Source organism: Heterodontus francisci, chromosome 32, assembly GCF_036365525.1.
Source record: "Heterodontus francisci isolate sHetFra1 chromosome 32, sHetFra1.hap1, whole genome shotgun sequence".
Taxonomy (NCBI): domain Eukaryota; kingdom Metazoa; phylum Chordata; class Chondrichthyes; order Heterodontiformes; family Heterodontidae; genus Heterodontus; species Heterodontus francisci.
Window position 1 is genome coordinate 15,199,547 of NC_090402.1, and position 27,413 is coordinate 15,226,959.

At 43.9% G+C, this 27,413-nt stretch overlaps 1 protein-coding gene across 4 annotated transcripts in view; it reads left to right on the forward strand.

The window, feature by feature from the left end:
- lrrc8aa (leucine rich repeat containing 8 VRAC subunit Aa) overlaps positions 1–27,413 on the forward strand; it is a 55,962-nt gene continuing 28,549 nt past the window's right edge. The window contains exons 1-2 of one of the 4 annotated variants that reach the window (XM_068012298.1): positions 1–84; positions 17,576–17,699. The gene's annotated coding sequence lies outside the window, so the exon portion shown is untranslated. Of the gene's footprint in view, positions 85–244; positions 397–17,575; positions 17,700–26,471; positions 26,548–27,413 lie in introns of those variants that run through there. The other 3 variants (XM_068012297.1, XM_068012302.1, XM_068012300.1) reach the window with 3 other exon arrangements.

Below are 27,413 nucleotides of genomic sequence, written 5' to 3' on the forward strand. Positions count from 1 at the left end.
CCCCGTGCGGCACGCCGGACCCAGACAGGGGGAGCACACTCACCTCCCCCAGGAAAAATGGCGCCGGTTTCCTTAAAGTGAAAGGTATTTTATGGGGTTTTTTTTTATTTTAAACGGCTGATCGGTTATTTATATCGCTTATTTTCTTTGTTCCAATACTGGCGCAAATTCTCCATCCCGCATGCCCGCAAATTTCCTATCGGCGGACGTCGAGACTTTTCCGGTGTGCGTGTGACGCCACTTCCGCCGGGGTGGGGGAATGTGTTTGTTCGGGGGAGAATAATCCCCCCCCCCCCAATCCCATACCCCACCCCCAAATACTAACCCTGCACAGCAGCTGGCAAAGTAAAGAAGTCCCGGCGAGGGAGAGTGGGGCCCGCTGTTGGCTTCCGGGAGGTGAGCTTGGACAGCGCTGTCTGTTTGTGTTTCAGTCAGTGAGCTGCCCTCGCTGAGCAGGCAGTATTACCGGCATCAAGTTGGCTTTTACACCTCACTCTGCTGGGAATGGGCTGGCTGACAGGGCTGTGCTGGCAGGCTGTGGTGGAACTGGGTTGGCAGACTGGGCTGTGCTGGGAATGGGTTGGCAGACTAGGCTGTGCTGGCAGGCTGTGGTGGGAATGGGCTGGCAGACTGGGCTGTGGTGGAACTGGGTTGGCAGACTGGGCTGTGCTGGGAATGGGTTGGCAGACTAGGCTGTGGTGGGAATGGGCTGGCTGACAGGGCTGTGGTGGAACTAGGTTGGCAGACTGGGCTGTGCTGGGAATGGGTTGGCAGACTGGGCTGTGCTGGGAATGGGTTGGCAGACTGGGCTCTGGTGGGACTGGGTTGGCAGACTGGGCTGTGCTGGGAATGGGTTGGCAGACTGGGCTGTTCTGGGAATAGGTTGGCAGACTGGGCTCTGGTGGGAATGGGTTGGCAGATATGGGCTCTGGTGGGAATGGGTTGGCAAATTGTGCTCTGGTGGGAATGGGTTGGCAGATTGGGCTCTGGTGGGAACTGTGGCAGACTGGGCTGTGCTGGGGAGGGGAGGGGTGGGCATGGCTGGCAGACCAGGCTGTGCTGGGAGTGGCTAGCAGACTGGCCTGTGGTCGGAATGGGTTGGCAGATTGGCCTGTGGTAGGAATGGCTGGCAGTTTGGCCTATGCTGGGAATGGTTGACAGACTGGCCTGGGGTAGGAATAGCTGGCGGACTGTGCTGTGCTGGGAATGGGTTGGCGGACTGCTGTGCTGGGAATGGGTTGGCGGGCTGGGCTGGCTGACAGGGCTGTGGTGGAACTGGGTTGGCAGACTGGGCTGTGCTGGGAATGGGTTGGCAGACTGGGCTGTGCTGGGAATGGGTTGGCAGACTGGGCTGTGCTGGGAATGGGTTGGCAGACTGGGCTCTGGTGGGACTGGGTTGGCAGACTGGGCTGTGCTGGGAATGGGTTGGCAGACTAGGCTGTGGTGGGAATGGGCTGGCTGACAGGGCTGTGGTGGAACTGGGTTGGCAGACTGGGCTGTGCTGGGACTGGGTTGGCAGACTGGGCTGTGCTGGGACTGGGTTGGCAGACTGGGCTGTGCTGGGACTGGGTTGGCAGACTGGGCTGTGCTGGGACTGGGTTGGCAGACTGGGCTGTGCTGGGAATGGGTTGGCAGACTGAGCTCTGGTGGGACTGGGTTGGCAGACTGGGCTGTGCTGGGACTGGGTTGGCAGACTGGGCTGTGCTGGGAATGGGTTGGCAGACTGGGCTGTGCTGGGAATGGGTTGGCAGACTGGGCTGTGCTGGGAATGGGTTGGCAGACTGGGCTGTTCTGGGAATAGGTTGGCAGACTGGGCTGTTCTGGGAATGGGTTGGCAGACTGGGCTGTTCTGGGAATGGGTTGGCAGATATGGGCTCTGGTGGGAATGGGTTGGCAAATTGGGCTCTGGTGGGAATGGGTTGGCAGATTGGGCTCTGGTGGGAATGGGTTGGCAGATTGGGCTCTGGTGGGAACCCTGGCAGACTGGGCTGTGCTGGGGAGTGGTGGGCATTGCTGGCAGACCAGGCTATGCTGGGAGTGGCTAGCAGATTGGCCTGTGGTCGGAATGGCTGGCAGATTGACCTGTGCTGGGACTGGGTTGGCAGACTGGGCTGTGCTGGGAATGGGTTGACACACTGGGCTGTGCTCGGAATTGGTTGGCAGACTGGGCTGTGCTGGGACTGGGTTGGCAGACTGGGTTGGCAGACTGGGCTGTGCTGGGAATGGGTTGGCAGACTGGGCTGTGCTGGGAATGGGTTGGCAGACTGGGCTGTTCTGGGAATAGGTTGGCAGACTGGGCTGTTCTGGGAATGGGTTGGCAAATTGGGCTCTGGTGGGAATGGGTTGGCAGATTGGGCTCTGGTAGGAATGGGTTGGTAGATTGGGCTCTGGTGGGAATGGGTTGGCAGTTTGGGCTCTGGTGGGAATGGGTTGGCAGATTGGGCTCTGGTGGGAATGGGTTGGCAGATTGGGCTCTGGTGGGAACCCTGGCAGACTGGGCTGTGCTGGGGAGGGGTGGGCATGGCTGGCAGACCAGGCTATGCTGGGAGTGGCTAGCAGACTGGCCTGTGGTCGGAATGGCTGGCAGATTGACCTGTGCTGGGAATGGGTTGGCAGATTGGCTTGTGGTAGGAATAGGTGGCGGACTGTGCTGTGCTGGGAATGGGTTGGCGGACTGTGCTGTGCTGGGAATGGGTTGGCGGCCTGTGCTGGGAATGGGTTGGCAGGCTGTGCTGGGAATGGGTTGGCGGGCTGTGCTGGGAATGGGTTTGTGGGCTGTGCTGGGAATGGGTTGGCGGACCGTGCTGTGCTGGGAATGGGATGGCGTGCTGTGCTGGGATGGCGGGCTGTGCTGTGCTGGGAATGGGTTGGCGGACTGTGCTGGGAATGGGTTGGTAGGCTGTGCTGGGAATGGGTTGGCGGGCTGTGCTGGGAATGGGTTTGTGGGCTGTGCTGGGAATGGGTTGGCGGACCGTGCTGTGCTGGGAATGGGATGGCGGGCTGTGCTGTGCTGGGATGGCGGGCTGTGCTGTGCTGGGAATGGGTTGGCGGACTGGAATGTGCTGGGAATGGGTTGGCAGACTGGAATGGGTTGGCGGACCGGCTCATGGTAGGAATGGCTGGCAGACTTCGGTGTGCTGGGAATGGGTTGGCGGACTGGGCTGTGCTGGGAATGGGATGGTGTGCTGTGCTGGGAATGGGTTGGCGTGCTGTGCTGGGAATGGGTTGGCGGACTGGAATGTGCTGGGAATGGGTTGGCAGACTGGAATGGGTTGGCGGACCGGCTCGTGGTAGGAATGGCTGGCAGACTTTGGTGTGCTGGGAATGGGTTGGCGGACTGGGCTGTGCTGGGAATGGGATGGTGTGCTGTGCTGGGAATGGGTTGGCGGACTGGAATGTGCTGGGAATGGGTTGGCGGACTGGAATGTGCTGGGAATGGGTTGGCAGACTGGAATGGGTTGGCGGACCGGCTCGTGGTAGGAATGGCTGGCAGACTTTGGTGTGCTGGGAATGGGTTGGCGGACTGGGCTGTGCTGGGAATGGCTGGCAGACTGGGCTCTGGTGGGAAGGGGTGGGCAGCCTGGGTTCTGGTGGGTCTACCAGTGTCAGTGGGCTGGCAGCTCTGGTAGCCATCAGCCTGCAGCTGGGACCTTGGTGCCTATTTGGCTTGCAATGAAGGCACTGATGTCCATGAGCTGTCAGCTGGGGGATCATTTTTCATTGTCCAGTGACCAGGGCATTGGTAGCTGTGGGCTGGATTTGCGATATTGGTTGCAGTTGGCAGGGTCATTGGTGAGTCAGAGCTGACATAGGGTTGTGGTAATTGAAGGCTAATGTGAAGGTCAGGTAAACATTTCCTCATCCTTATCAACCTGTCCGCAGCATCTGACACAGTTGCCACCCCATCCTCCTTCAACACCTCTCCGCTGTCGTCGATCTGGGTGGGATTGCTCTCACCTGGTTCCACTTTTATCTATCTAATTGTACCCAGAGAATCACTTGCAATGGCTTCTATTTCTACTCCTGCACCGTTGCCACTCGTGTCCCCCAAGGATCTATCCTTGGCCTCCTATTTCTCATCTACACGCTGCCCCTCAGCGACATCACCCGAAAGCCATAGTGTTAGTTTTCACATGTATGCTGGCGACACTCAGCTCTACCTCACTACCACTTTTCTCGACTGCTCCACTGTTGCTAAACTATCAGACTGCATATTTGGCATCCAGTACTGGATGAGCAGAAACTTCCTTCATTTAAATATTGGGAAGACTGAAGCCATTGTTTTCGGTCCCCGGTCCAAATTCCATTCCGTAGCTCCCAACTCCATCCCACTCCCTGGCAACAGTCTGAGATTAAGCCAGTCGTTTCACAAACTTGGTGTCACATTTGACCTCGAGATGAGCTTCCGACTTCATATTCGCACCATCATTAAGACTGCCTATTTCCACTTCTAACATCTGACTTCGCCCCTGTCTCAGCTCATCTGCTGCTGGAACCCTCATTCATGCCTTCGTTACCTCAAGACATGACGAGTTCAACACACTCCTGGCTGGTCTGCCACATTCTACACTCTGTAACCACTGCTGTCCGCGTCTTAACTTGCACCAAGTCCCGTTCCCCTATCACCCATGTGCTTGTGTGTTTGCTGACCTACATTGGCTCCCGGTCAAGCAACATCTTGATTTTAAAATTTTTATTCTTGTTTTCAAATCCCTCTGTGGCCTCGCCCTTCCCTATCTCTGTAATTTCCTCCAGCCCCACAACTCTACAAGATATCTGCGCTCCTCTAATTCTGGTTTCTTGTGCATCCCTGTCTTTAATTTCTCCATCACTGGTGGTCGTGCCTACAGTTGTCTAGACCCTAAGTTCTGCAATCCCTTCCTGATGCCGCTCCACCTCGCTTTCCTCTTGAAGGATACTCCTTAAAACCTACCTCTTTGACCAAGCTATTGGTCATCTAATCTAATATCTCCTTTTGTGGCTGTGAAACCTCTTGGAATGTTTTATTACATTAAAGACACTATATAAATATAAGTTGTTGGTTGTGGGATGACATTGAGACTGCCATGAATGCGGCATCTGAAATGAAATAGCTCGTAGTCAGTTAGTCATTAGGTTTGTACAACCTGATAGTTATCACATTTTTTTATTTAAATTATCATGTACCCAGAGATATGAGTTGATAAGATTTAATGTTCAGAATTTGGAGCATTTAGCGTTTGGCATCTGAAAGACATTAACTATACTATCTGTTGTGGTTACTTAGTCGCAGTGAGGTGGCATTGTATGTGATACTTTCCAATATCCTGGACTAAGGGTTAGAAAATGGTCAAATATTTTGCTGCTCATTGCTGTCCAGCAATCCCTGTTGCAAGTGCATGTGTCAATGCACATGTGGTGAGTACAATATGAAGATCAACTGTAATTTCTCCCATTATTGATTAATCTTCAGGTTAATTCCATGTCAGTCTGTTATTCAGTGATGGGATCCTGTCCTCCATTGCTATTCCCTACCAGCACACTTTATTTCTTCAGTTGAAATGTGGATGGGCTGTGAATTTCGCCACAGGCAGGAGGGTATTTAGCAAGGATAAATCTCCATGCTGGCAGGATTCATCATCAAGAAGCTGTCCATGACTCATCTGAGAATTGATGGAACTCATGTTCATGAGTTGACAGCAGGGGACTCGGAATCATAGTCTGGTGGCCAAGGCTACTTGTGACTGCGAACTGTGGGGTGTTGGTTGTGGTTGGCTGGCTCACAGTCATTGACACTGTGTGGGGTTGTGGTGCAGGCCAGTTCAATCATCTCGAAGCTGGGTTCATGTTTCTGTAGCGAAGAAATCTAATCTCTATTGTACTTTCTGAAATGTGAAATTTGAACTATTTTAAATGTATTTTTGCATATTTTTATGAATAAGGTATATTTTTGGGGAAAAAATCAAAGCTGGGTCCAAACTTAGGAGTCCTCATGCAGTAACTTGAATTCTCGGGTATTCTTTCCATGATTTCTTGGTTTTTTTTGCCAAAATGCCAATGTGATATTCTTAAGTGGACAGCACTTAATATTCCTTTTCATACTTTTGTATTTTTATTGAAAGGAAATGAAAGTCCTTTACAAATAAATACAGAAACTGAAATGGGCAAGATCATTTTCATACTCTCATTGCACCCTAACCTTGCAGTAGTAATAATAACCTTGCTCTGTCCCCCACTTGCCGTGAGTCCCCATGGCCACTGAAGCCACTGTGTGATGGTTCTTCTTCAAGATGCTGATGTTTTTTCTTGTTGAGCTTGCTGCTTTGGTGGACCCACATATGATGATTGTCGCATATTTTGAATTATAATATGCTGTCCAGCAGTGGAAAAAATACAAATGGGGGTGGGTGGGGGGGGGGGGGGGGGGTGAAGAATTGTGCTGTTTAATGTTGCAATATTAGTAAAGCAAAATGGTTGTTGTGTAAAAAAAGAAAAAATCTGCTACAGTGGGACCTATATTTGTCATGATCAGTGAATTATTGGAATTTGCAGTTAATTGGGATTCTTAACATTTTAGTCTGTCTTTTTCTACAGCAATACCCTCATCACAGACATGAGGACAATACAAACAATGAAAGAAACATATTTTGCATTTTTATGCACCAAAAAAGATGAAATACTAATAACGAAAGGAAATTGTGTAATTATTGAATACCTTGGCATTTCTTTTTCCAGTCAAATTGACAGTGAACAAAGCTGTTTCCACAGTATGTCTACTGAAATTAAGAAAAGCACTAGGCTGGTTTATAGACCTTTATCCTTGAGAGCTTGCATTGTGTCAAAGGAGTGCATTTTGAGGTAGGGTGAAATTCTCTTGGTTTCTAGTCTGTTAGTAATTTGAGGTGATGAACAAATTATCTTGGTTTAAATATTTTTCCTTTTGTATATTGGTACCAATTTGCTTTAAAAAGTGCTGAATGGAGTCTCTGGCATATCAGTATTGCATTTTTCATGATTATATATGGTCAACACATCATTTTTATAAAAGCAAACTATTTTTAAACTCATCTAACATTTCCACTTGAATGTGGCTGCAGACATAGATGCCACAGTGCCTGTATTGTGCAAGAGATCAGAGAACAATAAGTTCAAGGTAAGGTTCGCAGACAGTTTAAAAAAAAAAGTCCCTGTTCTAATTTGAAAGGCAAAATCGAGCTGTGTATTGGGATTAAGACACTGAAGAAATTGTGGAGATTGGAGCCGACTGGCAGTCATACTGTCTGACATAAAAGGAAGTCCCATTGAAAACTTCTCATCAGCTTTCTAGACTCTTCCTATTGTATTGCAGTTCATTGCCAAGATTTATGTATGCAATTGTTCTAAGATGTGTGTTGTGAATCTGATGACAAAACTGGGAGCCAAAGTCTAATAGCATTTGAGGCGTAGCAACTACCCATCCTGTTGTTTTTCTTTGTTTACAATTTTTAATTATTAATTCAACAGTAGTTTTTTATAAAGGAGTTTGACTTTCTGAAAAGCTCTTCTGGTTTGTTGAGAAGCAATTTTGATTTTAGTTTTACATGATGTCCCGTTCCCCTATCACCCTTGTGTTCGCCGACTTACATTGGCTCCTGGGCAAACAACATCTTGATTTTTAAAGTTTTCAAATCCCAGCATGACCTCTACCTCTCTATCTCTGTAATCTCCTCCAGTCTCGCAATCCTCCAAAATAAGCTGCACTCCCCTAATTCTGCCCTTTTGTGCATCCCTGATTTTAATCGCTGCTTAATTGTTGGCTGCATCTTCAGTTGTCTAAGTCCCAAGCTCTGGAATACCCTCCCTACACCTCTCTGCCTCTCCACCTCGCTTTCCTCCTTTAAGACACTTTTACCTCTTTGACCAAACTTTAGGTTATCTGACCTAATATTTCCTTTTGTGGCTCAGTGTCATACATTGTTTTATCTTCTTCTTTGGCCTCCTTATCTCGAGAGACAATGGATAAGCGCCTAGAGGTGGTCAGTGATTTGTGAAGCAGTGCCTGGAGTGGCTATAAAGGCCAATTCTAGAGTGACAGGCTCTTCCACAGGTGCTGCAGAGAAATTTGTTTGTCGGGGCTGTTACACAGTTGGCTCTTCCCTTGCGCCTCTGTCTTTTTTCCTGCCAACTACTAAGTCTCTTCGACTCGCCACACTTTAGCCCTGTCTTTATGGCTGCCCGCCAGCTCTGGCGAACGCTGGCTACTGACTCCCACGACTTGTGATCAATGTCACAGGATTTCATGTCGCGTTTGCAGACGTCTTTAAAGCGGAGACATGGACGGCCGGTGGGTCTGATACCAGTGGCGAGCTCACTGTACAATGTGTCTTTGGGGATCCTGCCATCTTCCATGTGGCTCACATGGCCAAGCCATCTCAAGCGTCGCTGACTCAGTAGTGTGTATAAGCTGGGGATGTTGGCCGCCTCGAGGACTTCTGTGTTGGAGATACGGTCCTGCCGCCTGATGCCAAGTATTCTCCGGAGGCAGCGAAGATGGAATGAATTGAGACATCGCCCTTGGCTGACATACGTTGTCCAGGCCTCGCTGCCATAGAGCAAGGTACTGAGGACACAGGCATTGTTTTATAATGCTCCTGTAAAGCGCCATTATGTTAAAGGTGCTATATAAATATAAGTTGTTGATATTTTTCTCCCTGTGCATTCGGGTTCCTTTCAGTCTATACCATGTCACAGTAGAGAGCAGACGGGCTATTCGTTTTTGATACTCTGCAAACAGCTGCTGCTCCATAACCGGAGGAGCTGATGACGATCCTCTTGTGAAACATGCCGTTTCCTTTTTAACAATGCCTTAGCACAAGTGTAGAGTTCACCATGTGATGAGCAGTGGGGGGTGAATCTGTATTCTCCTGCTCTGTGGAACAATCAACTAATAGACCAATGAAGTGTTTCAGAGCAAAAGCGGCAATTTTCCTTTCAATTATGTAATCCAGCACAGCATGTAGTGATGGATGTTACCAGAGCAGCGACAAAGTGGTACAATGTGGGTTCATAGATGTAATTCCCTATGTGATGTCTCCCCAGTTTCGGCTATATCCTTATAATGGAGCACTTTCCTCATGATAAAGGAACTAATCTCAGTGACAATATGACCAGAAGGCAATTTAAAAGTAATAGGAGCTTGTGAGCAGCTCACCAGCTTGGTTGAGCATGATGCAGGCGTAGCTGTCGAGGGGGAAGAGGGGCCAGGGAATATAACTTAAAATGGGGAATTGGGAATTGAGAATTGTTTAAAAAGAACTTGGTTAAACCCGTAAAAGTTGCTGTGAAGATAACGGGATGGATTGAAAAGCTGAAAAACTGTAACTGTAAAACAAGGTTTAAATTGAGCCCTATTTAATGAATTCCTGAAACTGAAAGTATTGCCTATTTAAGACTGTGATATTTTTGCCCCTTCATTTGTTTCCATTTTTATTTTGAGCTTGTAAATCCATCTGCAATTCTACTGATGTGAAATTGGATGAACTTGCCAGCCACATGAATAACTGCTACCAAATGTAAGCAATTTTACAAACTTAGTAATTAAATCTGTGAACAGTCGAGAAGGAGGGACAAGTATAACCTGCAAGAAAGGGTTCGACACATACACCATATATTGTAGCATGCAACTTGGAAAATGTACTTTTTGTTTTCCTCAAGGGGCAGTTATGGGAATAGCAGGAGGGTTGAGAATTGCCACAGTGTAATAATGCAACCATGACCCACCCTTTCCCAAAAACAAGCTTTTACTTCAAGGTGTCCATTTCCAAATTGTAGGAGTCTATGAAGTTCTGTTTTCTTCCTGCCTGCCCTAATGTAATTTTAGATTGTTGTGAAAAACTGGAGCATTATAAGTACTGACTACACAATTGGGACTGGTACAGATCTTCACAGTAATTAATATTTGTGCTTATGTTTATTTAGTTTGAAATTCTATTATAGAATTCTTTTTAGTTTAATCGTCAGCTTCATCGTTTGCCAGTCTTGCAACGTAATTTATCTCCATTTCTCATTCCCTCGTAAAACTTGAAATTATCTCTACAGCTGAAGGTCAATGTTTCCATGATTGAGAACCTAACCCCTGATTATAAATACATCTCTGACACTGCACAAAGAGTGTGTAAACAAAATGATGTTGATTATAAACCTTACTGACAATGACCTTACTGACAATGTGCCAGCATAAGAATGGTGCAGCTGCACTGTTGTGTATTGGAATCCCTGCCACTTTTGGCTGTCCTTTCACAGAATGTGGATTTTGTTTTGGTCAGCCAGATAGCTGACACATGCAAAAACATAGTACATACTTAAGAGTTTTCAAACCAAGCTACACTAGAAATTCTCACAGTCTGTTTTCTGATATGGAGTGCATCCCAACTACCCAAACTCAAAGTTTAAGACAGTAGTTGATTGGTAATAACTGAGACTTTTAAGTATGCAGTGGGACACTGTTTGATTTTAACCAGCTGAAGAAGTGCAGCTTACCTGCACAGAGCATATGTGAGGTTACTGCTCCTTATTCAGCCAGAACTACTCTGTCAGCCCATTAGCTTGCAAGAGTCTTAGAGTCGAGTGGGAAGAAGCCAAGCCTTCAGGATGGGTGCACCCTTTCAAATTTCATTAGTGAGCCAGGCTGGTTGTTTAATCAGCGGTGCACTTGAGCGTTACACATCTGCCCAGCTCATTTGCCAATTATGAATGGATTGACTTCCATTCCAGAGTTTCATTGTCAGGAGTGTCATATTGGAGCTATCTCAACCCCAAGGAGATTCCGCCTACCTCTAGTTTGTTGCCACCCTGCCCTCACTTCAGGTAGTGTCTTAGATGATTGTAGTGTAGGCTTTCTCATTGGTAGTATTTTAATGCCAACTACCTCATTCTTTCTAAATGGCTACCTTTTTTTTCTTTGGCCTCCTTATCTCCAGAGACAATGGGTAAGCGCCTGGAGGTGGTCAGTGGTGTGTGGGGCAGCGCCTGGAGTGGCTATAAAGGCCAATTCTAGAGTGACAGGCTCTTCCACAGGTGCTGTGGAAAAATTTGTTTGTCAGGGCTGTTACACAGTTGGCTCTCCCCTTGCGCCTCTGTCTTTATTCCTGCCAACTGCTAAGTCTCTTCGACTCGCCACACTTTAGCCCTGCCTTTATGGCTGCCCGCCAGCTCTGGCGAACGCTGGCAACTGACTCCCACGACTTGTGATCAATGTCACATGACTTCATGTCGCGTTTGCAGACGCCTTTAAAGCGGAGACATGGCCGGCCGGTGGGTCTGATACCAGTGGCGAGCTCGCTGTACAATGTGTCTTTGGGGATCCTGCCATCTTCCATGCGGCTCACATGGCCAAGCCATCTCAAGCGCCGCTGACTCAGTAGTGTGTATAAGCTGGGGATGTTGGCCGCCTCGAGGACTTCTGTGTTGGAGATACGGTCCTGCCACCTGATGCCAAGGATTCTCCGGACAGCGAAGATGGAATGAATTGAGACGTCGCTCTTGGCTGACATACGTTGTCCAGGCCTCGCTGCCATAGAGCAAGGTACTGAGGACACAGGCTTGATACACTTGGACTTTTGTGTTCCGTGTCAGTGTGCCATTTTCCCACACTCTCTTGGCCAGTCTGGACATAGCAGTGGAAGCCTTTCCCATGCGCTTGTTGATTTCTGCATCTAGAGACAGGTTACTGGTGATAGTTGAGCTTAGGTAGGTGAACTCTTGAACCACTTCCAGAGCGGGGTCGCCAATATTGATGGATGGAGCATTAAATGGCTACCACTAGCATTAAAATAATGCTGATTGAAAAATCTAGGCTAATGTTTTGCTAATAGCAATAAGATATGGGGCAGCGAGGAAAACTGACAAAAGATTGGCTGATATGAGCTGAACTGTCTCAAGGACTATAGCTCCTGCCAGAGGGTAGAGAGTGATCCTCGCTCTTAATTGTATAATGTTGGAAACTGATAACTAAATTAGGTGGATTAAACAACCTCTTGTAAAATGACTAGAGTCTCTCTCTTGTGCATTGCTCTTCTGGAATGGTTACTTTACTATTCTCCAGTAGAAGTTGCAACAGTGTAATCAGTTTTTGTATTGATGTTTTAACCAACAAAGCCAACAGAATGCTGAACTATATAACCAAATCCAGTCAGAGGACATGGTGGTGAAACTGTATTGTGCTCTAGACAGACCACAACTTGAGTACTGTGCTCTGCTCACTGAGCCACAAGAAAGATATTTTAGCACCGGAGACAGTGCAGAGAAGAACCACGAGGTTGATCTGTAGTGTCAACAGTCTGAGTTTTTTTGGAAAGACTGGACAAACTTAGACTTTCAACCTCAAAAGGAGCTATTTTTGACAGAGAATATTATAGAAGTGTATAATATAGTTATGGGAATGGAAAAAGTAAATTTGAAAAATTGAAGGGAGGTGATTCTGGATGGATGAAGATGGAGCAAATAACCTCCCTCATACATGATTATTTTGTACTGTGCTTTGCAATGTTACAGAACTATTCACGTATGAGCCGTGACATTCTGGATATGAAATGCAGTTACTTCCATAAATTACAATTTTCTTTCTCCCCATCCCGCCTCTCCTGAAAGTACTGATTTGCACAACTGGTGTAAAAGTCCACAGGCAATAATTGTTTTCTGGTATCATGGCACTGTAGCTGGTATTTTTGTGTAAATTGTGACAGTAATTGTGCAGATCATTACAACCAAGCCAGATCCTGCCTTCACTTCTGGTAACTGTCAGTGTATGTCAATAACAATTGGATTTTTCTCCTCCCTGCATCCGGGCTTCTGTGGCCAATTTCAGCACTGTAGCTGAGAGCTAACTTGACGTAGCCTAGGGAGTGAACCTGGAACCTTTCTTGTCTTTTAGCTCACACAGAGACGGTAAGTCTGAGCCATTGGAATAACTCAAAATTGAGAGTTTCCATGAGACAAAAACAAGAAATGCTGGATTCACTCAGCAGGTCTGGCAGCATCTGTGGAAAGAGAAGCAGAGTTAACGTTTCGGGTCAGTGACCCTTCTTCGGAACTGACAAATATTAGAAAAGTCACAGATTATAAACAAGTGAGGTGGGGGTTGGGCAAGAGATAACAAAGGAGAAGGTGCAGATTGGACCAGGCCACATAGCTGACCAAAAGGTCATGGAGCAAAGGCAAACAATATGTTAATGGTGTGTTGAAAGACAAAGCATTAGTACAGATTAGGTGTGAATATACTGAATGTTGAACATCAGCAAGTGCAAACCTGAAGAAAAACAACCTGAAAAAAACAGTGGGTGAGCAAACTGAACAAACTAAGATGAACTGAAATAAATACAAAAAAAGATTGTAAAAAATGTAAAAAGGAATGCCAAAAAAAAAAGGGAAGAAAAAATAACTAAAAATGAAAGTAAAGTGGGGGGCTGTCATGCTCTGAAATTATTGAACTCAATGTTCAGACCGGCAGGCTGTAATGTGCCTAATCGGTAGATGAGATGCTGTTCCTCGAGCTTGCGTTGATGTTCACTGGAACACTGCAGCAATCCCAGGACAGAGATGTGAGCATGAGAGCAGGGGGGAGTGTTGAAATGGCAAGCAACCGGAAGCTCAGGGTCCTGCTTGCGGACTGAGCGGAGATGTTCCGCAAAGCGGTCACCCAGTCTGCGCTTGGTCTCCCCAATGTAGAGGAGACCACACTGTGAGCAGCGAATACAGTATACTACATTGAAAGAAGTACAAGTAAATCGCTGCTTCACCTGAAAGGAGTGTTTGGGGCCTGGGATAGTGAGGAGAGAGGAGGTAAAGGGGCAGGTATTACACCTCCTGCGATTGCAAGGGAAGGTGCCCTGGGACGGGGACGAGGTGGTGGGGGTAATGGAGGAGTGGACCAGGGTGTCGCGGAGGGAACGATCCCTTCGGAATGCTGACAGGGGAAGGGAGGGGAAGATGCGACTGGTAGTGGCATCACGCTGGAGGTGGCGAAAATGGCGGAGGATGATCCTTTGGATATGGAGGCTGGTGGGATGAAAAGTGAGGACAAGGGGAACCCTGTCACGGTTCTGGGAGGGAGGGGAAGGGGTGAGGGTAGAGGTGCGGGGAATGGGTCGGACACGGTTGAGGGCCCTGTCAACCACAGTGGGGGGAAATCCTCGGTTGAGGAAAAAGGAGGTCATATCAGAAGCACCGTCATGGAAGGTAGCATCATCAGAGCAGATGCGTCGGAGACGGAGAAACTGGGAGAATGGAATGGAGTCCTTACAGGAGGTAGGGTGTGAAGAAGTGTAGTCGAGGTAGCTGTGGGAGTCAGTGGGCTTATAATGGATATTGGTAGACAACCTATCCCCAGAGATGGAGACAGAGAAGTCGAGGAAGGGAAGGGAAGTGTCAGAGATGGACCATGTAAAGGTGAGAGAAGGGTGGAAATTGGAAGCAAAGTTGATAAAGTTTTCTAGTTCAGGGCGGGAGCAGGAAACGGCACCGATACAGTCATCAATGTACCGGAAAAAGAGTTGGGGGAGGGGGCCTGAGTAGGACTGGAACAAAGAATGCTCGACATATCCCACAAAAAGACAGGCATAACTAGGACCCATGCGGGTACCCATAGCAACACCTTTTACTTCAAGTAAAAGGTGTTGCTATGGGTACCCGCATGGGTCCTAGTTATGCCTGTCTTTTTGTGGGATATGTCGAGCATTCTTTGTTCCAGTCCTACTCAGGCCCCCTCCCCCAACTCTTTTTCCGGTACATTGATGACTGTATCGGTGCCGTTTCCTGCTCCCGCCCTGAACTAGAAAACTTTATCAACTTTGCTTCCAATTTCCACCCTTCTCTCACCTTTACATGGTCCATCTCTGACACTTCCCTTCCCTTCCTCGACTTCTCTGTCTCCATCTCTGGGGATAGGTTGTCTACCAATATCCATTATAAGCCCACTGACTCCCACAGCTACCTCGACTACACTTCTTCACACCCTACCTCCTGTAAGGACTCCATTCCATTCTCCCAGTTTCTCCGTCTCCGACGCATCTGCTCTGATGATGCTACCTTCCATGACGGTGCTTCTGATATGACCTCCTTTTTCCTCAACCGAGGATTTCCCCCCACTGTGGTTGACAGGGCCCTCAACCGTGTCCGACCCATTCCCCGCACCTCTACCCTCACCCCTTCCCCTCCCTCCCAGAACCGTGACAGGGTTCCCCTTGTCCTCACTTTTCATCCCACCAGCCTCCATATCCAAAGGATCATCCTCCGCCATTTTCGCCACCTCCAGCGTGATGCCACTACCAGTCGCATCTTCCCCTCCCTTCCCCTGTCAGCATTCCGAAGGGATCGTTCCCTCCGCGACACCCTGGTCCACTCCTCCATTACCCCCACCACCTCGTCCCCGTCCCAGGGCACCTTCCCTTGCAATCGCAGGAGGTGTAATACCTGCCCCTTTACCTCCTCTCTCCTCACTATCCCAGGCCCCAAACACTCCTTTCAGGTGAAGCAGCGATTTACTTGTACTTCTTTCAATGTAGTATACTGTATTCGCTGCTCACAGTGTGGTCTCCTCTACATTGGGGAGACCAAGCGCAGACTGGGTGACCGCTTTGCGGAACATCTCCGCTCAGTCCGCAAGCAGGACCCTGAGCTTCCGGTTGCTTGCCATTTCAACACTCCCCCCTGCTCTCATGCTCACATCTCTGTCCTGGGATTGCTGCAGTGTTCCAGTGAACATCAACGCAAGCTCGAGGAACAGCATCTCATCTACCGATTAGGCACATTACAGCCTGCCGGTCTGAACATTGAGTTCAATAATTTCAGAGCATGACAGCCCCCCACTTTACTTTCATTTTTAGTTATTTTTTCTTCCCTTTTTTTTTTGGCATTCCTTTTTACATTTTTTACAATCTTTTTTTGTATTTATTTCAGTTCATCTTAGTTTGTTCAGTTTGCTCACCCACTGTTTTTTTCAGGTTGTTTTTCTTCAGGTTTGCACTTGCTGATGTTCAACATTCAGTATATTCACACCTAATCTGTACTAATGCTTTGTCTTTCAACACACCATTAACATATTGTTTGCCTTTGCTCCATGACCTTTTGGTCAGCTATGTGGCCTGGTCCAATCTGCACCTTCTCCTTTGTTATCTCTTGCCCAACCCCCACCTCACTTGTTTATAATCTGTGACTTTTCTAATATTTGTCAGTTCCGAAGAAGGGTCACTGACCCGAAACGTTAACTCTGCTTCTCTTTCCACAGATGCTGCCAGACCTGCTGAGTGAATCCAGCATTTCTTGTTTTTGTTTCAGATTTCCAGCATCCGCAGTATTTTGCTTTTATTTTAGAGTTTCCATGAGATCTTTGCTCTTCTAGTTTCTGGGGGTGCAAGTATTAAAACAGTGTCAGAGTTTGGGTTGGAGATTGCCTTCTGTTTCTGATTTGAGCTGTGCTGATTTGGCATTTATTCTGCTGATTTATAGCAGAATTGAACATTTATTGTAAGAATGCATGCTATCAATTATTTCATGCACCAATTGTTTTTGGATGGGGTAGTTTGTCAGATTTAATAGATATAGGTTGAAAATCAAGAACTCTGTATATAATGTGTAATTATTTTTTATTCCTACTGCCACTTATTTGCATAAGCTGTAGCTGTCCCATCCAATTGTCTGACTTAAAATGAACTTGATTAATACCTGTTAAATGGACAACATGGGTGAACTGAAGAGTCCATTTTTCATTCCTTTTTTTGTGTTCTTCAATTGTCAAAATAAATATTCAGGACAAAAGTTCATATAATCAAGCAGTTTATGCAAGTGACCACTTTCACTTATCAGTACATCCAGAGGGTAAGGTTCACTTCGCACTTTATGACCTACAAACTGGAGGATGTGACTTTGTTACCATTGCAAGCAATAGTTTGTGGTACAATAAAAATTGCAGGGTATTGTTAGAACGGTGTGACTCGCACATTGGTATTTATAATAAGCCACTTACATATTCTAAATAAGTTTGAGACACCAAAATGTCAATTTGACATATTTAATAAAATATCTTCATGAATTTCAAAAGGAAGATGCCAGGAAGAAACTGGTGTGGAAACTTCCCTATTTTTCAGTCTGCTTTACAAGTATAAGCTGTTAAGCAATGTGGTCCTGACATTGTCTTTTACAGATCTGCTTTTCCCAAGTGGAAATAATTTTTCTGATATAAATTCTGAGATGGCCAGAAGACGGAAACCTTGCTGTGAAGTACAGAATAGGGGCAGCTCTCACCGTGTTGCTGCTTTGTTCTGTTTATATGGTATCACACCAGCTCTGTTGTGTACATGTCGAAGAATTTCATTAGTGGCAAACCTGTATTTTGGAATGGTTTACAGTTTGCAGTGTTTGTTTTTTTTAAAAAATCTGACCCAGTGCTTTAATGAGCATGGATAAAGAATAAAATGCTGGAATGGGGAGAGCCGCTGAGAGCTAGGATTAGGATAAAGTACAGATTTCTATGGAGACCCACTGAAGTCAGATAATCTTTTACCAAGTACTTTATTATCTTCACCATTAAGCTTTCTAACTCATTTTGTCTCTAAAATTTCAGTCCCAGCAACTGCTCCTATGGCGATGAGAGAGTACAAAGTGCCCAGAGTTGGTGAGGATCGAGCGCAGAGGGCTGTCTGCCTGACTCATAGAGCATCTGAGTACAGATAACAACCAGAAGCACGGTGAGTGAGATAAAGTGGAAATACTAAAACGTATAACCAGCCTTGTGGGTAACTAAACCATAATTACCTCAGGATCAAAATCTGAATGTAGAAATAATTTCCGTATGCAATGAAATTCGCCTATGAGAACTTCATTTTTTGTCGAGAGAAAAATCCTCCTGTTAAACAGAATGTTCTTATGAAATAGCTTTGCTTGCTTAACATGCAGATTAATAGGAAACAAGTGGGACTTTAATAAAAGTTCTTCTGCACAAGATGAGAACAATGACTGCTTATGATGAAGATAAGGGGCAGTCAAGCAGTTAGAGGAAACTCTAAACCATAAGAGCACAATTTGAATGGTTTATGAAGTCAGCTGGATTCTGTTCCTGTACCCTGTGTTTTACGTGCTGCTTTGTGTAAACACAACACTGGAGCAGCAGACACCACGACTTATTGCACATGATATAGGCTGACGGAGCACAAGAAAATACATTAAGTTGTGGAGCAAAAAGTAAAGGTGCAATTGATTGAAGTTGTAACATTACTTAGTATCCTGCAAAGAAGTGATCACTGTCTTCAGCTGTGTTAATGAATTAAACTTCATATCGGATCTTCATTTTCAAAGCACCGTCTTTGCTCACCAGGATATCTGTCAGACTGTTTTTACTTAAAAAGGTAAATGAGCCATATTTAGATACAAATTGAAAGTAACTACACTGTCAGTATGAACATTGCAAGTGATATCTGGAAAAGTCATAGTGAGTTTTTTTTTCTAGTTTGTATATTTGTGTCTGCAACGTTACACCTGAACTGATGTAATGTCCCCAAGTGGTTTGGAATTTTGTTGTCCGTTCTACTATAAATGGAAGATGTCATGGATAGACAGTACTGTTAGATTTAGATGACACAGTAATGCAGCAACACAGCAAACCATGGGCTAGTAACGTGTTAGTTTCCCAGATATTGGAGTTTTTTCTTACTACCTAGACCTTCCTGAAGTGGAAAGAAGAAAAATTGGTCAGCTAGTCTGTTGGTCTATTTCTCCCACAACTTTTGAGGCCTTCGTCAAGAGGCAATCAACAGTCAAACCTGAGAAGATTACCTCTCGTGTAAAGAGAAAAAATGCTGGAAATCAGAACTGATGAAAGGTCATCCACCTGAAACGTTAACTCCCTGTCTTTCTCCACAGGTGTTGTCTGACCTGCTGAGTATTTATAGCATTTTTTGTTTTTATTTCAGATTTCCAGCATCTGTAGCATTTTGCTCTGCTAACCGATTACCTCTCTATCTTCAATTGTGCAAGTAGCACAGTAGTACTGAATAAAGTTGAAATTGGTGTAAGGGGGGCTGAATAATGAAATATGTCAACAGAAGGATGTGTTGTCATCTGCATTGAGCTCTTTCAGCCACGTGTATTGAACCAAATTCCATTTAGGACTTTCAGATTTCAAGATACACTTTCTATCCATTGGATTATTTGTATGGCCGTCTTTTCTTGATGAGGTCAATTAGCAATGTAAACACACGTTCAATTTATTAATTGTTATTTCAGTCTCGTAACTCCACTACATGTTGTACCAAACTCAGCACAATAAATTTCTAATTTAAGTACAATTTAAGTTGTCATATTTGACCAGGAGTAGCAAGGCATAGAGCTGAGGACAAAGCGAGAGTGACTTAGCTGTCGTGATATTATGTACTTGAACTGGCCAGATTGACCACAGTGGTCTTTTGCAGTTCGATGCATTCCTATTATGGTGATTGCAACGTTGTCAGATTACAAGAATCACAATGTAAATTTACAATTTGGAAATAATCTTGCACTGTTAATGTTGATTATATATGTGTGTCTGTATATATGTGTGTGTGTGTGTATATATGTTACAAAACATTGTATCAGAACTACACATTTTGCATGTGAATTTGGCTGTTTGGTTATATCTATACTTCTATGTAGAGTTTTTTTATATGAGTGCTATGCTTGGTCATCAGTGAATATCAGATTCTTCACCTCCTTGTTTAATTCCCTTTTGCATCTTGGTCATTTCTATCAAAACTACCAAATCAGAAGTTGGTAAAAACCATTGCATTTTCTTTTTAGCTGAGAAAGCAGAGTAATCACTCCTGTGATGTAACTTTCTCCAGCACACCAACTACTCCTGTCCCTCCAACCCCTGCCCCCAAACCATCAAACTCTGTTACTTTGACTCTGCGGCCTCTTGTGCAACCCTTCTGCCTAAACCCCATCACTGAAGGCTGTACCTTCAGCCACCTAGGCTCCACGTTCTGGAATTCCCTGCCTAAACCTCTGTCTCCCTACCCTCCTTGAAGATCTTCCTGAAAACCCACGTCTTTGATCAAGCTTTTGATTGCCTTTTTTCCTTGGTTCAATACACATGGCTTCTTCTTTGGTTCAGCCCTCGTTTCTTTGCCTTTCAATTCTGCAAAATACCTTTGGGACTTACTTCTACTTTAAAGGTGCCATATAAATTATAAGTGCAAGTTGTGATTTTTGCAGCAGATTATATTGACCAAAGAAACCTACAGGACAATGTAGAAACCCTGAAGGAAGAAACACTCTGATGTGAGGTGTTTCTTGAGATAGATTCTTTTGCTGACAGTACTATAAATACTCCACTTTTTATTAGATTGGAGAATTCAACTTTGCCCTGCAAGACTTGCCAGCAAGGATGCTGTGTCAGTCAAGGTTATGCCATTGATTGCGTTCAAGATTATTGTCAAATCATCCAATGCCCAAGGATGCTTCCTGCAGTAAATTTATGTAAAGTGATGTCAGTTGGCTTAGTCAGATCCATTGTTAAGAGACGAGGCTGCTTCCTTGTGGTGAGGTGTGCTATTGACTGGTCATTGACACTTTGTGCAGCTCTGTGGAACTGATGACCTCTCCTTGTAATAGAATGACCTTGTTGGCTCAGCTGCACTTCAGGATCAGTGCTTTATGCTAGTCTTAACACAATCTTTAATGTAGAATCAGTAGGCAGTATCTACCAGTTTCACTCAGCTTGTGTTTCTCAGGGGTCTCCAGACAGTTGTGTATGAAGTGATTTTTTTTAAAATAAGGCAATGTTTATCCCCATCTGGAGTACTATGTGCAGTTTGGTCACCATATTATATGAAGAACAGCAAGGCTTTGGAAAAGGTGCAACAGTAAACCAACTGTCTGATACCTGACGACATTTGAGTTACAAGGAGAGACTACTGAAATTAACTTAGTTTACAGTAGAGGATATGACTGAGAATGGACCTTTTTGAGGTATTATCAACATGAACTCTAAGAAACTGTTTACCTTGATTCCAAGAATGATGACTAGAAGGCATGGGGAAGATGAATAGACAAATCATATATAACTATTTCACACACACAGTAGTGTTTGGAATTAACTAGTGAGAAGATTAATTGAGGGTTATGCATAGTGACCTATATTCTGTTTTGAAGTCTGGGGTTAGTCAGATGGACCAAAATGTTCTTTTCTGGCCCTGTGCATTGCAATGTTCCTAAATAATAGATTTCAAAAGTACATAGAAACTACCTGACAGGTTTTCTTGATACAGTACTTACATTTGTGAAGCAAAGCAACTCATAACAATGGCAACTTACATTTATGTAATACTATATTTATATAACGTAGTAAAGTATTCCAAGGTACTTCACAGGGTTATTATTGACAAAATTTGACACCGAGCCCCAAAAGGTGATCAATAGCTTGGTCAAAGAGGTAGGTTTTAACAAGGGTCTTAAAGGAGGAGAGAGGCGGAGGGACTTTCCTCACAGGGTTGGCATGTAATATATTTTCAGATCATAGCCAAGCACCTCTGATTGAAAAATTATAAAGCCATATAACCAAGTAATGGCCTGGTGGTCAATATTAAATGTTTCTAAAACCTAGTTAAAATTTTGCACCGAATACTTGTAAAGCAGTCCATTTAGACAGAAGTGACTCATCTGTCTTGGAAATGGCATCACCACGGGACAGTTAATATGTATTTTGGTACCCTGCTTGTCTGGGTGCACAAATTAAAGCAGCCACAAGCTGGCACGCCACCAGAATCCCATAAGGCAATATTTAAAATACATAGTCTTACAAGATTTGAAGCAAGACAAATTTCTTATCCATCATAATCAGTACTACCATATGATTTACTCTTCTAGCAGCAGTCAGTCTTCCCATTTGCACATCCAATCTCCCTCTTGCACCAGAAATCACTTACTTTGTCATCTCATCTTATATCCTTGGTCATATTTCTGTGACCTTTTAGGTCATGGAATCTTGTGTCAGCTGATTGCCTGATTTTAGTGAATCATTGGTGAGTCAGCTGGTGTGATGCATCTGGCTTCCCATAGGCTTGCCAGATCCATGGTGCTTATGAGATTGCACAACGCTTAACTTACTCAGCCATTTACAATCGTGGTTTCCTGATTGCAATACTCACAAATCATCTAACAAGAAAATCCACAGCGAGCGAAAGCAACTCGGCTATCAGTCCCACTTCATTCAGAGCCCTTGTATGCACTTCCATTCTATGCCACCTTGATCCTCTGCTTTAGCGGCATGATTTTTCCTCCCCTACCTTCCCTGAAAGAAGAAATCAAGCAATAGTATTAATATTTGTACTAAGAATATAATCTTGAATAGTTTCTAGAAGATGATCCTTTCAAACTAACTCATCAAAAGTCATTGTATTAACTCCTTTTCAGACAGTTTCCATATATTTTTAATTTATATCGCCAGATCCCCATGCCTGCAATCATGAGCTTTATGTAATATTTTAAATTGTACTTTGTTTCTGGTGTGAGGTGAAAAGCAGCAAGAATTGCTAATTTTATCATACAGCTCATTCAATCTACTTAAGAAATCATGCTGGGTAGCTGATCAAGAGCTGGAAATCTTATCCCTTCTCCTCTGCCCAGGGGTAATGAGGCCAGTTACAATTTACTCGAATTTCAGCTTTGTATGGGTCAGTGCCATACCAGGTAATGCATTTGTCTACTTCGGTTCTATCCATAGGCTTGAACATTCCCAATTGATATTGTGTATTTTTCTGATGTAAAATAACACACTGTACCTGCTCAGTAGAACACAGCCACCCTATTCTATTGTACCTTGAGTTCAATTTGACCACATTAATTCATCCTTGCAGTCTGAGAGTACTGCAGTGCCAGTCTTTTCTTTAGAAGCTGAATGACTTGGCCCATGTTGAAATTCATTTCAACAGCCACTCATAGCACTGTAATTTCAGTTAGTGATCCGCATATTAACTCAGGCATGCATGAGACATGATTACACCAGCTTTCTGCTGCAGATTTCAAATGAGCACAATTGGACAAAAGAAAAACAAAATTGTCAAAATCCATCAGAGTGGCAATGAGGAAATATCTTGAGAGCATCCAAAGCTTTGAACTAGCACTGTTATGGCACAGAAGCTTCCAGTGGATAATTAGTCACATTTTGTTCAGGCACATTGGTAACTGTTGTCCAAGGAGTAAAGAGGAAGTCAACTGCTGAGTAGTGACCATAAGGTTGAGCAAAGATTTTCAGACTGTAACTAAAATACAGTCCAAAAAAATTTATGTGCTTTTTGAGTTAATAGTCATCACTAGCCAAAAGTATTTTTTGAAACTTCGTTTTATCATTGAACTCTATCTTCTGTGTTGGTCTTCACTTAATCTGTAAAAATCTGGGAAGTAAAATCTTCTACAAAGTTGTGCTTTACACTAAACATGCAAATTTAAAATTATCAATAATTTGGAGTTAAACAAAGTAAACAACACAGCAATGTGGGAATTTAGTACTTTAAAAAAAAAGTTAAATTATCAAATAATTTGATTTAATTGACTTTGAGGAGTAGACTGTAATGGACAAGTAAATACTTCAAGGAAGATGTGCATAAATTAATGGCCTGAAGAATACCAGATTTTAGTGTAAATTGGGCTACACAAAACTTGGGTACACAGTGAATAGGTTGCCATTAGTAAAGATGGAAAAGGATTCGTCTCTGATTTGATGTGAAGCTGCTATCTGGGCTATTATGACCCGATACCACTTATTGGTAAGGCCACATTTAGAATATTGCGTGAAATGTTAGATACTCTACCTTTTTGAAAGAATGCTAAAAATGAAAAGGAAAAAAACGCAATGCTGGAAATTTGAAACAACAGAAAATACTAAGTACACAGCTTGGCCTAACAGCAACTAAAGAGATATGACAGGCTAACATTAGGTGTGTTTTTTATTTTTATGAAAACAGCACTAATGCATTGGAGAATGTACAGAGGAAAGTGGTGAGGATGATTTGTGATCAGAGCCCTAGTTATGAAGAGACTAGGCTTTTCATATATGAAAAACAATTTAGAGGTAACCGAATCCAGATCTTTAAAATTATGGCAAGACGTCAATACTGCAAGTGCAAACTAGTTATTTAAATATGGACTGTGATGGGAAAACTGAAGGGCAGTAGTACAGAATTAAAGGTTGTGCAAGGATTTGTACTTTTATAGGACTAAGTGATCAATATTTCTGCAAACATGATTCCTGTGCACTATAGAAAATGCAAAACTATAAATTAAAGGACTATAATTATGCCATCTGTGAAACACAATTCAAATAGTGTGAGTTGTGTCTTTTGAATGGATATTTAGGAGAGAAATTTCATCAGTTTTAAATTTTTGTGGAGACTTAAGTTGTATTATTCTCCCTCCAAGTAATTACGTGAACTGGGTAAAGTGTAGAGATTTTATAGGGGAAATAGTTGCAGTCTTCCAAGGCAATGACTTTCAAAGGCTAAAGTGTTTTCTCACTTTGTGCTTCCTTATATTGTTAAATGGCATGGCCCTTACAAAGTGACTCCTCAATGTAGTAGGTATGGCTGTTTTGTGTGCTGCATTTTTCTTTTAGTGAATTAGCAAACAGTCAAGTTAAATAAATGCAGAAAGATTTTTTTTAAAAACCTCAACAGGGTTAGTGTTGCCTCTGGGACAGCAGATCGGAGTTCATGCCCCACACCAAGTGAATAATTTAAGCTAACACCAGTGCAGGACCAAGGAAATTATGGTCTTGAATTTGCAATGAGAATAATGGTGAGGCTATCGGTGTTCACTGTTATATGGGAGAAATCTGACAGCAACCTCTGGAATCTGCACATGTGCGTTTAAACATGGAAATCCAAAGGTTGCTGTCAGAGATGCCCTGCTTCTCCATAGGGTGCGCTGTTACAGTCCTTGTTGATAGACTATTGAAATGACTGCAACGGCGTGGACTTGCTGTACTTGCCCACTGGTTCCACACTAGAAATGACTGTAAAAGTTAGGGCTGGTGTATTTAGGAGTTGAATTTTTAACAGCGTGATAAGTAGTAATTACTCAACAACCCTTCTGGTACTGAGAAACTAATTTTATAAGTGTGTTATCTCATTCCCTCAAGAAAATCAGTGAAGATTTTTTTTTAAATTAAATTCTTTTTTTCTTTCACGGCCTGTCCTTTATTTCTCTGCCTTAATTCCATCTGTATTTCCCTACGTTTGTTTTGCTTTCTGTACACCATTTCGATCAAATTTATATTTCCTGCTTTATACTTGTGAATTTGGACTCTGCAGGCCGGATTTTCGAGGCCCAATGGGGGCAGGATCGGAGGCGGACGGGCACGGAATTTCCCGCCGCCAATCAGCGTGGCGGTTTGCCGGCATGTTTCCAACCCGGAGCCATTTTGACAAAGGCCAGGTCGGGCGGAACAGCTACTTGCCCACAAGCAGCATGTAACCAATAAAGCTAATTAAGAGTCTGATGAAAGGTCACTGACCTGAAACATTAACTCTGCTTCTATCTTCATAGATGCTGCCAGACCTGCTGAGTATTTCCAACAATTTTTGTTTTTATTTCAGATTTTCATCATCTGTAGCATTTTGCTTTTATTATTAAGCTATTTAAGAGGCCTGTTAAGGCCCATGTCCAGCCCCAACTGGAATTTTAACTATAATAATTAAAACCTGTAAAACCACTTTGGACTTGGGACTACACTGGGATGCAACTGAATCAGGAATGCAGGAAGACTGCACATTTCCTCTTATCCCACCTGAAACACATCTGTTCTTCCAGTTAGTCATGTTCAGGCTTTCATTTATGAAATGGGTCAGAGTTAACATTACAGCAGTGGGTGTCTGTGGGATGATACTATCTCAAAGCATTTTGCAAGGCTTGAATATTTACAAAAGGATGCCCAGATTCATCGGGAATTTGTGTGTTGTGGTTTCATGTGCCATTAGGTAACTTGGCAAGCAGAAACCATAATTGATTATATATTTATTAAGTTACGCCTTCGCAGTAACTATAATAAGTGATTCCTTGAATACCAAATTGTGCTTGCGTTTCCTACAATGATTTTCTCTGTAGAAAGGGTTTGCCAGCTTTGCTTTTTCCCTTCATGAAGCTGCAGTTTGCTGTGTACAATTCTGAAATCAGCGCTCAATGCGGGTATTAGGGAAGAGCTGTACATAATTGTTTTAAATGCATATCATTATTTTAAAAATATACATCTGTTTCATCAATTTAAATATTTTAAAGAATCTAAAATGACTTTTGAGTCAAGGAAGTTAAATAATGAACACTGAGTGCTGAGAATCACTTAGAGTGGTAAGATGCAAATCTGAATTCTCGATCGCAGTAGCTCTGGTGTGGGAGGCAATGTGTGGAGGTCATCTGATGCAAGAGAGGAAGTGGAAGTTGAAGTTGTCGAGTCAACCATGGATCGTGGTCATGTACTTCAACAGCTGCGGGGTTGCAAAGATGTGGGAGCCAGTTACATGCCAGCTGCGGGAGATGCATATTTCGGAGAGACCAGAAGTAGAGAAAAAGGTTGTCAGAGGGTAGAGGAAGAGTAAAGAATAACCCTAAAACTTGTTTTTTCTTTTAAAGTGGTTAACTAGTCAATCGAAATGTGAACTATTGCATTTTCAGGAGAGGGCCACATTCCTGAGGAACCGTGAGTGATGCTCAGCACTTTTAATATATATGTCCCATACATTGGGACAAAGGCTTCAGATTTAAGCTCACAGGTTGGAGCAGGACTGTGGACTATCCATAATTTCTAACCTGTTAATGTCACTGAGTGCAACACTCTAAGTGTTAGGGCTGTATACTACTGTTAAAAAAAAACGTGCTACATTTCACAGTTTTTTGTTTCGAAAAAACCATTGCCTTTCAAAATCATATTTAATCTTGTATTTGTATCACAGTTTCTAAAGTAAGAGCTGTAGCAAACAGAAAGGGATTAGCTCTTAAAATGTCCTCGAGTGTGGAAGCAAGTCCTCATCAACCTCTGTAGGAAGAGAGAAATTTTGGTAGGAAGAACATGGAGAGACTATATAACATAAAGGGTACAACTCTAAAGGGGGTGCAAGAGCAGAGGGAGCTGGATCTGGACAGAGTGGATAGGGAAAAATTGTTCCCACTAGTGAAAGGATTGAGAAGGCACAGATTTTAAGTGATTGGCAAAAGAAGCAAAAGCGACATGAGGAAAAACTTCTTCATGCAGCAAGTGGTTAGGATCTGGAGTGCACTGCCTGAGTGTGTGGTGAAGACAGGTTCAATTGAAGCACTAAAAATTGAATTAAACTGTTATCTGAAAAGGGGGAATGTGCAGCATAACGAGGAGAAAGTGGGGGAATGGCATTGCTGAATTGATCATTCGGAGAGCTGGTTCAGACACGGTGGCCTCCTTC